The sequence below is a fragment of the Nyctereutes procyonoides genome, unplaced genomic scaffold (assembly GCF_905146905.1).
Source record: "Nyctereutes procyonoides isolate TBG_1078 unplaced genomic scaffold, NYPRO_anot_genome, whole genome shotgun sequence".
Taxonomy (NCBI): Eukaryota; Metazoa; Chordata; class Mammalia; order Carnivora; family Canidae; genus Nyctereutes; species Nyctereutes procyonoides.
In genome coordinates, this window is record NW_026575131.1 from 29,622,318 (window position 1) to 29,633,344 (window position 11,027).

Below are 11,027 nucleotides of genomic sequence, written 5' to 3' on the forward strand. Positions count from 1 at the left end.
GGAAATTTCCTTATATCATTTCCAGGTTCCTCTGGCTTGTGGTAAAAAAAATGTACAATCAGACCTTCAAGCTTGACTTTTTTTTTTTTCCCCAAGCTTGACTTTGGATATGTTCAAGGGAGATTTTGGAATTGCTTTTTCTTTCTCAGCTCGGTCTAGCTTCCAAAATCATTGTTTCACTGGTGTGTCATTGTCCTGAAGAGATGGTGATTAATAGAAATGCCAGCAGATGAAGTTGGAGGATGTAAGAATCTTAAATGGCAAAAGATAGAGAAACAGATTGTTAGCTGGGGTGGAATTTGTCACTGAATGGTCTCAGAGGGGGCTTCTCGGGTCCCTGAAGTTCTTCATAAGGACCTACAGCAATGAGTATTATTACCTGTGCTGAGTGAGGTCTCTGCCAAGTATGAGAAGAGTCTCCTTTGCCATTTCATTTTTAAAAACTCCTCTAACCTGTTTTCCTTTCCTGCCTTTCTAAACTCTTCTAACCTCTTTTCCTGCCTTTTGTTTTTAAACGTAGTGTTTCATTACTTTCAGGTGTACAATATAGTGATTCAACACTTTCATGCATCACCTGGTGCTCATCACAACAATTGCACTCCTTAATCCCCAACACCTATTTCACCCATCCCTCCCACCTACCACCCCACTAGTAACCATCAGTTTGTTCTCTATAGTTAAGAGTCTGTTTCTTGATTTGGCTATTTTTTTTCCCTTTGCTCATTTGTTTTGTCCTGCCTGCCTTACCTGAAGGTTCTGGCACACCAGGGGGCCACATACATATTGGTGCAACACACTCCTGATTCTTTCCTTAATGTACACTGTAACCTTGAATGAAGTGAAGGTCAGTTCTGACAGTGGCCCACCTATGAGCCTCTAAGGTCCACTCTTGTAGACAACACTCCAAACCTGAATTTCATGGTCATAGGTGAGCGATATATTTTATTGTTTTAGCCCAGGGTTTCCCAACCTTGGCATGATTCACATTTTAGGCCAGATAAGTCCTTTGTTGTGGGGGCATCCTGTGCATTGTAGGACATTGAGCTGCATCTTTGGTCTCCACCCACTAGATACTTCCCTTCCCAGTTGTGATGATCAAAAATATTTCTAGACCTTTGCCAAATGTTCTCTGGGGGTCAAATCATCCTGAGTTGGAGACCACTGCTCTACTGTGTATCTGCTCTACTCAGGAAAAATTGAAACCATTTACTCAATAGACAAAAAGCCACAGGGCACATTCTTGATGAGAAAATTTTTTAAAATCTTTATTTAATAATTTATAAAATATTGTAATTGTTTGCTATAAATGAATTGCTTAAAATGCTCAGCATATAGGCTTTACTAATGGTTGTTATGAAGATTTTGGACCTAATCCAGTAGGAAAACCGTTTTCTGTTGAATATTTCTAAAACATGGCCCTGACAATATGAGATTTATGTTTTAGAAAGTTGTCTCTGATGGCACTGTGGAGGCTTGATCCACCAACGTATGGTGGGTGACAGCAATATTGGTCAGAGTTCAGAAAGAGAATTCTGATTTTCCCGACATTGATACCAAAGTCTGGGCTGTATATATATATATATATATATACATATATATATATATATATATATATATCCTGGTTGGAGCTGAGATAATTAGTTGTAATCAAGGAGGCATTCAGAAATTGTCTCTAGAAAGACTGGAAGGCCAATGGCCGGATCTCCAGTCAACTGGGCTTTGTTGCTGGGCACTGAAGCATACAAGATTCTCACATAAAGAACTTTAACCCCCTAGGTAAACCAGAGTCCAGTCATAAACATTCAAAATATATTAATATTATAAAAATCTATTTCTCGGAGATGGCTTTCTGCAGATGTAGCAACATTATTTACAATGCCCAGAAATGTCCTCTTTGTTAGAATGGAGTAACTTATTGGCAAAATCATTTTGAAAGTTTCCAGGTCGAAATGATGAATTATTTGTGTTCAGTTTTAGCACTGGTATCCTCTTCTATTTCATAATTTACCTGCTTTAACAGAAGGCTAGGCTCCTAAGCATCCTAAAACATTACTCCCTTTTGCTACCTTGTACATTTGGTATATGTTACGTTCTAGTGGTTGAGAGAAATGGCCATGGTTGCTGCAAAAATGAATTTAAAACTTGAATGGCACCTGTATCAGTAATCTGTCTTGGAAAGAGGGAGCAGCAAGCAGCTGAGTTCTGGAAACAGTAGTAGTCTTTTCCACCAATTAGGAGTTAAAACTCATGCATGTTTTTGTTTCCATTTTAAACTAGTAACATTTATAAGACTAGCTGCTTATCAACCATCAGTAGTTGACAGACACAGAGGTATGCCTTGCTCTCATTAGTTTTTGCAGGTGTGGTTTTCAACAAAGGACAATTTCTGCATTTCTCTCTTTTGTGTTAGGAAATTGGAGAGATTTTTTCCCCCCTCTGGGCTCTGCCACATTTCTTTCCAACCTGTAATCTTTTTTTCTCTCCCCTCATAATTAGAGAAATGAGCTTTTATAATAAATTTGTTCTTAAATTAACTTGAAGAATGTTCCCATACAGATTGCAATGTTAAATGTCCTCCTAAATATCAGTTAAGTCCTTAAAAGTTGTGGTGCACTGAGAGGCAGGGTTTTAAGGAAAAAAAAAAACTCCAGCATTTTCTTCAGAGTTGGATGTTTAGAGAACTCCCTCTTCCTTTACACTGTATATAACAAATCTCTTAGGTTTTGTTTATGCTGTACTGATTTGCCACTTTTGATTTTTTTATTTAAGCCCAAACTAGCTACTGATATCCTGCTGCTCAAACAGTATAGTTCCTCTGATTCAATGCCAGACAATCCCTCTCAATATAAAAGTCATGTCTATAATCCACTGGCAGACCACCCAAAGTGGTCTTTTGATATTTTTGAGTTGTTTTATTGTACAGTTCCAGCCTCTGGCTTCATAAAACACAAGTTTCATAACAGTTGTAATTGCTAAGTCCATTTTTCTCATATACTAGGCCAAGGTTTTCTGGAACATGTTGCTTTTTCCAAATTAACAGGCTCCCTTTCTCCTTCAGCTCTCACACTCTGACTCCCTTCCACATTGTACCCTCTGGTGGGGAATGTATCGGAAAATCAACTGTAGTAAAATGATCTTTTTCAGAAGGAGAAAATAAGGCTCATGATTGCTTAAAAAGAGAGTGGGACAGATGGCATTTCCATTCTAGAATGCTAATGATGATGATGATGATAGTGATGCTAATGATGCTGCTGCTGTTAATGGGAGCAGCTAATATTTGTTGAGGGCTTATCAAGTTCTATGCTTGCTGCTAGGTGCTTTACATATATGACGTTATTGGACGCTCACAGTAGTACAAAGTACCGTTGCTGTTCCCATTTTACAGATGAGGGGACCAAGAGAAGTTATAAATCAATGGTGATTATAAATAAAAGGAAGAAATAAAAGTTATCTTGGATGGTAATGGTCAAAGGCATTATCTGATGACATGGACTAATTGTTTATTTAATAACATTTTAGTTATTAGCATTATACCAGGCTCTAAATTGAGTTCTAAGCCATAACATTATCTAAGGTAATCTTTAATGTGCCTAAAGGGATGATTATTTTAGACACTCATTAAAAACCTGCAATATATAGGAGTTCTCTGCTGACATCTAAATGAAGATTTGCCACATTGGAAGCCTGGTTGCTTAAAAATCTATAAGACCCAAGTTCTCCATAGCTCAACTGAGGGTAGCTCAGTTGGTTATTGGAACCAGTGGGGAAGAAATTTCACCTTCTTACTAATAGTGTTTAATCTATTTTTAAAAATTAAAAATAGCTTCCAGTTTTAATAAAGTATTTTAAATGTATTTAACATAAAAAGTGAAAATCCTTAGCTCCCTTTATTTGTTTCTAAAACCATTTTAATCTATTTTTAAAAGGAATAATAGTGAACTCTGTTTTGCATATGATACATCCCTATAAGCTCAAAGGTTTTATGTATTCTTTGAATTTTTTAAGAATGGTTTTTTCTAATCTTGAAATACTGAGATGAGGGGTTTGCTAAACTGTAAATGGAGCAAAAACACATATAAATATACTTTTTGCATGAGTATGAAACAAATGGAACCTATTTCCTGAGGGATAGTATAACACAAACATTTAAATTCCTTTAAAAAGGCTATGTCAAAGTGTATAAATGGCAGCTAAGGAAAACCATTCTTTGAATTTGATGTCAAGGAGGCTATGCTCTCTTGGAGCTATTAATAACCTTCATTTGTTGAGCAAATACTATATGTAGGCACTGTGCTATGCAACGGTTTGAAAGTATATATATATATATTTTTTTTCAACTAAGCTCTCTTGTCAATAGTGTTATGGAAATGGAAAGTTGTATAATCAGAGATTAAGGATTACTTCTTTTAGACTTCGATATAAAATGAAAAAAGAAAGAAACACAGGTGAACTTATAAGGATGTTCTTTGCAGTGTTGTTTTAAATGGTTGAAAATTGGAAATAATCCAAATATTCAACAATAGGGAATTTGTTAAATAAATAATTGTATTAGGCAGAATATTCCAGAGAAACAGAATCAATAGGATATGTATAGATAGATATACATGAGGATATTTATTATAGGAACTGGCTCACACAATTATGGAAGCTGAGAAGTCCCATTATATATTGTCTACAAACTGGAGAACCAGGAAACCTGGCGGGGTATAATTTAGTCTAGGACAGAGGATCTGAGAAATGGGAGAATTGATGGTGTAACTTCCAATCTAAGGCTGAAGGCCCAGAACCAGGAGCTCTGGAGGCTGGAGAATCAGAACTCTAATGTTTGAGGTGAAGAGAAGATAGATGTCTTTACTTACAGAGAGAGAGAGAGAGAGAGAGAGAGAGAGAGAGAAAAAGCAGGAAGAGATAGTAGATTTGAACTGGCCAATCACCAGCAATGAAATCAGTAGTCAAAAACCTCCAAAAAAACCAAAGACCAAGACCAGACAGCTTCACAGCTGAATTTCACCAACCATTTAAGAAGAGTTAATACCCATTCTTCTTAAACTATTCCAAAAAATATAAGAGGAAGGAAAACTTCCATTCATTCTATGAGTCCAGTATCACTCTGATACCAAAATCAAATAAAAACACTATAAAAAAGAGAACCACAGGCCATAGCTCTTATGAATAGAGATGCAAAAATCCGCAACGAAATATTGGCAAACCTAATCCAATAGTATATTAAAAGAATCATAAACCACGATCAAATGAGATTTATTTTTGGGATGCTAGGGCAGGTTAATATTTGCAAAACAATAAACATGATATGTCACATCAATAGGAGAAAGGATTAAAACCATATGATCATTTCAATAGATGCAGAAAAAGCATTTGACAAAGTATAACATTCATTCATGATAAAAACCCTCTGCAAAGTAGGTCTAGAGAGAACATATTTCCACATAATAAAGACCTTATATGAAAAACCCATAACTAACATCATCTCAAAGGTGGAAAACTGGGGCTCCTGGGTAGCTCAGTTGGTTAAGCATCTGCCTTCAGCTCAGATCATGATCCCAGAGTCCTGGGATTGAGCCCCACATTGGGCTCCCTGCTAAGCAGACAGCCTTCTTCTCATCCTCCCTCTGCTCCTCCCCCTGCTGTGTTCATTCTTTCTCTGTCAAATAAATAAATAAAACCTTTTTTAAAAAGGTGAAAAACTGAGAACTTTTCTCCTACGTCAGAAACAAGTCAAGGATGTCCACTCTCACCATTTTTATTCAACATCGTGAAGTCCTAAGTCACAACAATTAGACAACAGAAAGACATAAAAGACATCTACATTGATAAGGAAGAAGTAAAACTCTCACTATTTGCACACGACATGATACTGTATATAGAAAACCCTAGGGGTGCCTGGGTGGCTCAGTCAGTTAAGCATCTGCCTTCAGATCAGGTCATAATTTCAGGACTGAGCCCTACTCTATCCCTCTGCTCCTCCCCCCTAATTGTGCTTTCTTTCTCTCAAATAAACAAATAAGTAAAATCTTTTTTTCTAAGAGTGAGAATTAAAAAAAAAAGGAGTGAGAATTATTTTTTTTAAGATTTTATTTATTTCTTCATGAGACACACACACACACAGAGGCAGAGACATAGGCAGAGGGAGAAGCAGGCTCCATGCAGGGAGCCCAATGTAGGACTTGATCCCAGGATCTCAGGATCATGCCCTGGGTGCAAGGCAGATGGTCAACCGCTGAGCCACCCAGGCATCCCCAAATAAATACAATCTTAAAAAAAAAAATAAATCCCTAAAGACTCCACCAAAAAACTACTAGAATTGATAAACAAATTCAGTAAAGTTGCAAGATACAAAATCTATGTATAGAAATCTGTTGCATTTCTATACACTAAAACCAAGCAGCAGAAAGTGAAATTAAGAAAACAATCACAAATAAATTAAAAAAAAAAAAAAAAAAGGGATCCCTGGGTGGCGCAGCGGTTTGGCGCCTGCCTTTGGCCCAGGGCGCGATCCTGGAGACCCGGGATCGAATCCCACATCGGGCTCCCGGTGCATGGAGCCTGCTTCTCTCTCTGCCTCTCTCTCTCTCTCCATGACTATAATAAATAAATAAATAAATAAATTAAAAAAAAAAGAAAACAATCACATTTACAGTTGCACCAAAACCAATACAATTTCTAGGAATAAACTTAACCGAAGAGATGAAAGACCTGTACTCTGAAAACTATTAAACATCGATGAAAGAAATTAAGGACAATACAAAAAAAAGAAAAGGGACATTCCATACTCATGGGTTGGAAGAACAAATATTGTTAACATGTCTATACTACCAAAACCAATCTGCAGATTTATTGTAATCTCTATCAAAATGCTGATAGCATGTTTCATAGAACTAGAACAAACAATCCTAAAATTTGTGTGGAAGCATAAAAGACTTCAAATAGCCAAAGCAATCTCGAAGAAAAAAACAAAACTGGAGGTATCATAATTCCTGATTTCAAGCACTACTACAAAGCAGAAGTCATTTAAACTACTGACATAGTATGCCGGCATAAAAATAGATATATAGATCAATATAATAGAATAGAGAATACAGAAAATCCAGAAATAAACCCACAATTACATAGTCAATCTTTGACAAAGGAGGAATTAATATACAAAGAAAATATGAAAAAAATAGTCTTTTCAACAAATGGTGTTGACAAAACTGGACAGCCACAAGCAAAAGAATGAAACTGGACCACTTTCTTATACCATACACAAAAATAAACTCAGAATGGATTAAAGACCTAAATGTGAGACCTGAAATCATAAAAATCCTAGAAGATACCACAGGCAGTAATCTCTCCAACATTGGCTGCAGCAACATTTTCCTAGATATGTCTTCTGAGGCAAGGGAAATAAAAGTAATAAACTATTAGGACTATGCCAAAATAAAAAGTTTCTGTATGGTGAAGGAAACAATCACCAAAACTAAAAGACATCCTATTGAATAAGAGAAGACATTTACAAATGACATATCTGATAAAGGACTAGTACCCGGAATATATAAAGATCTGATGCAAAAAAATAAAAAATAAAAAATAAGATCTGATGCAACTCAATACCCAAAAAACAATCCAATTTAAAAATGGGCAGAAGAATGAACAGACATTCCTCCAAAGAATACACAGATATGGGGTTGCCTGGGTGGCTCACTTGGTTAAGCATCTGCCTTCAGCTCAGGGCATGATCCCAGGGTTCTGGGATCAAGCCCCACATTGGCTCCCTGCTCAGTGGGGAGTCTGCTTCTCATTCTCCCTCTCCCTCTCCCCGTCCACCCCCTCATACTCTCTCTTTCAAAAAGAAAACAACAACAACAAAAAAGACAAACAGATGGCCAACAGACACATGAAAAGATATTTATCATCACTTACCATTAGAGAAATGCAAATCAAAACCACAATCAGATATCACCTCACACCTGTTGGAATGGTTAAAAATTAAAAACACAAAAAGCAAGGCAAGGATGGTGAGAATGAGGAGAAAAAGGAGCCCTCTTCTACTCTTGATGAGAATGCAAACTGGTGCAGCCATTGTGGAAAACTGTAAGGAGGTTTCTCAAAAAATTAAAAATAGAACTACTCTATGATCCAGAAATTTTATTACTGAGTATTTACCTCCAAAATACAAAACACTGATTCAAAGAGATAAGTGCACCCCTATGTTTATTGCAGCATTATTTTTAATAGCCGATTTATAGAAGCAACCCAAGTGTCTATTGATAGGTGAGTGGATAAAGAGGGATCCCTGGGTGGCTCTGCGGTTTGGCGCCTGCCTTTGGCCAACGGCACGATCCTGGGGTCCAGGGATCGGGTCCCACTTTGGGCTCCTGGTATGGAGCCTACTTCTCCCTCCTCCTGTGTCTCTGCCTCTCTCTCTATGTCTATCATAAATGAATAAATAAATAAATCTTAAAAAAAAGATGAGTGGATAAAGAAGAGGTGATATATATATATATATATATATATATATATATATATAGAGAGAGAGAGAGAGAGAGAGAGAGAGAAGGCCGAGTGAAATAAGCCAGTCAGAGAAAGACAAATACCATATGATCTTACTCATATGTGGAATTTAAGCAAAGGAAATTTGAGCAAAGGAAAAAAAAAAGAGATAAACTAAGAAACAAACACTTAACTATAGAGAACAAACTGAGGTCACCAGAGGGGAGGTGGGTTGGAGGATGGGGAAAATAGGGCATGGGGATTAAGAGTGCACTTATCATGATAAAAAAAAAAGATTTAAAGAGAGAGAGAGAGAGAGGGAAATAGAATTTGCCCTTCCTCTGCCTTTTTGTTCTTTTTGGGCCTGTAAAGGATTAGATGAGCCCCCCCCCCCACACACACACACACATTGGTGAGGGAGGATCTTCTTCACTCAATCTATGGATTCAAGTGCTAATCTCTTCTGGAGACACCCTCACAGACACACCCAGAAATAATGTTTTACCAGCTATCTGGGCAACTCTTAGCCTAGTCAAGATGACAGAAAAAATTAATCATCCCAGTGATATAGAGTGTAGTCATTAAAATGGCAATGAGGAAGAATAATGAAGACATGGGGAAATGCTCCCCAGCAAATTCCTAACATGGAATACAGTAAGATTCCATTTTTGAAAGTTTTATGTATGCAATGAAAATTGATTAGAAAAGGCATATTCTAAATATTAGTAATGGGCAAAATTAATGTTAGTCATGGCTATCTTGGGTAGTAAAATGATGATGGTTTTTCATTCTTATTATTCCTTACCTTTACTTTAAAAAATATCCTATAGTAAACATGCATTACTTTGGTAATTTGCAAACATAAAAATTCAACATAGCTTGAATAGGTTAATGTTTGAAAAAGTGGAGAGTCACATTATACTGTGTGATTTAACTCTTCCTTTCTCTTATATTTCTTAGGTTCATTTTTGTGAACCCAATTGCTTTGGACAGAGATTGGGGTTTGACAGCTAAGTCTTGTGGTTTGCCCTGTGCTATAAATTTTTTGACCCACACATTGCTCTGCTGTGGGGATACCGAAACACTTCATAAATGTTTTCACTTGAATTATCATCATGAGCAGATGCTTCAATAACAGGCACCATTTTGGAAATTCTGTTCACAATTTATGAACTTGCAGAATTACTGAATCTAATTCCTGCATCATATCCCTCCTGGAGTACAAGTGAAATACAAAAATAAATACCAAACAATTACGGTGAAGAGAATGATGAAATCACATGAAAAATAAAATTATCGCTATTTTATTTGAACCTTGGAGAAGTTTAATTTTATTATAAAAGTGGGAAAATATGTGCTTTTAACTATATATAACTTATGTTGGAATTACAACATGATGGCTGTTACAATCGCATTTTCTCTAATACTAATGTGCTAGGGTGATAGAAAATTATAATGTGGATATGGAAAGTGACTAGAAAATGTTACAGTTTACAGGGTTGGGGAGGCTGGGTAGGTGGCATGAGGACTGACTGGCTACATAATTAAATGGCCCAGTGCAAAATGAAAGTGCAGGGCCCCTTGTTCAAAATGTATTAAGAAACTCAAGATTGTCGTAACATAGCATTAATCCAAGTACCGAATCCTTCTAAATTGGATTTGGGGGTGAAGGAGGCCAGGGACTCACTCCAGTTGCATATTCTTGAGGCCAGCCTATATGGCAAAGCTGAGAGACAGGATACTAGAAAACTTCTGTCAGTAACTGTATGACCACGCCGAGCACTTATTCCATCAAAACTTCATCTCTCATCTTTAAAATCAAAAGGATATTTTTAAGGAATCACTATGTTGTGAGTGATAGAGGTTCAGCTCCCATTAGCTTAAATTTCGGGGGGGCTCATGTCACTGTTCAGGGTTGGCACTGGCCTTACTCTAGAGCAGGAATCTGTGAACTTTTTCTGAAATAGCCAAACAGGAAATATTTTCAGCTTTATCTACCTTATGATCTCTGTCACAACAACTCAATTCTGAGGTGAAGCACAAAAGCCATAGATAAGATGTAAATAAATGAGCATGACTGTTTTCTAATAAAACGTTATTTGTGGACACTATATATGAGTTTCATACAATTTCCACGTGTCACTACATATTCTTCCTTTGATTTTTCCCCCCAGCCATATAAAAATGTAAAAGCTGCACTAAGCTCACAGGCCATATAAAAACAGGTGGAAGGCTGGATGTGACCTTTGGATATTAGTCTGATGACTTTATGTCCTAGACCCAGAAAGCACTGTCAGGTGCTGGTATTGGGGTGCATGTTTCTTCCTCACATGGTTCTGTTCCTCTTTCAGTGTTGATCTCATTCTTTTCTACTATGGATAGACTTTTACCACATGACCAGGTGAGTGAAAGTGGAATGGGTGTGAGATCAATGAGAACTCTCACCTTACTACTTCGATTTGGTAACCTCAGAGGAAAGAATGCCTCATCTTCCAGTGCCTACAACTGTAATCTTGTCTGAAGGGATTGATTTGGTT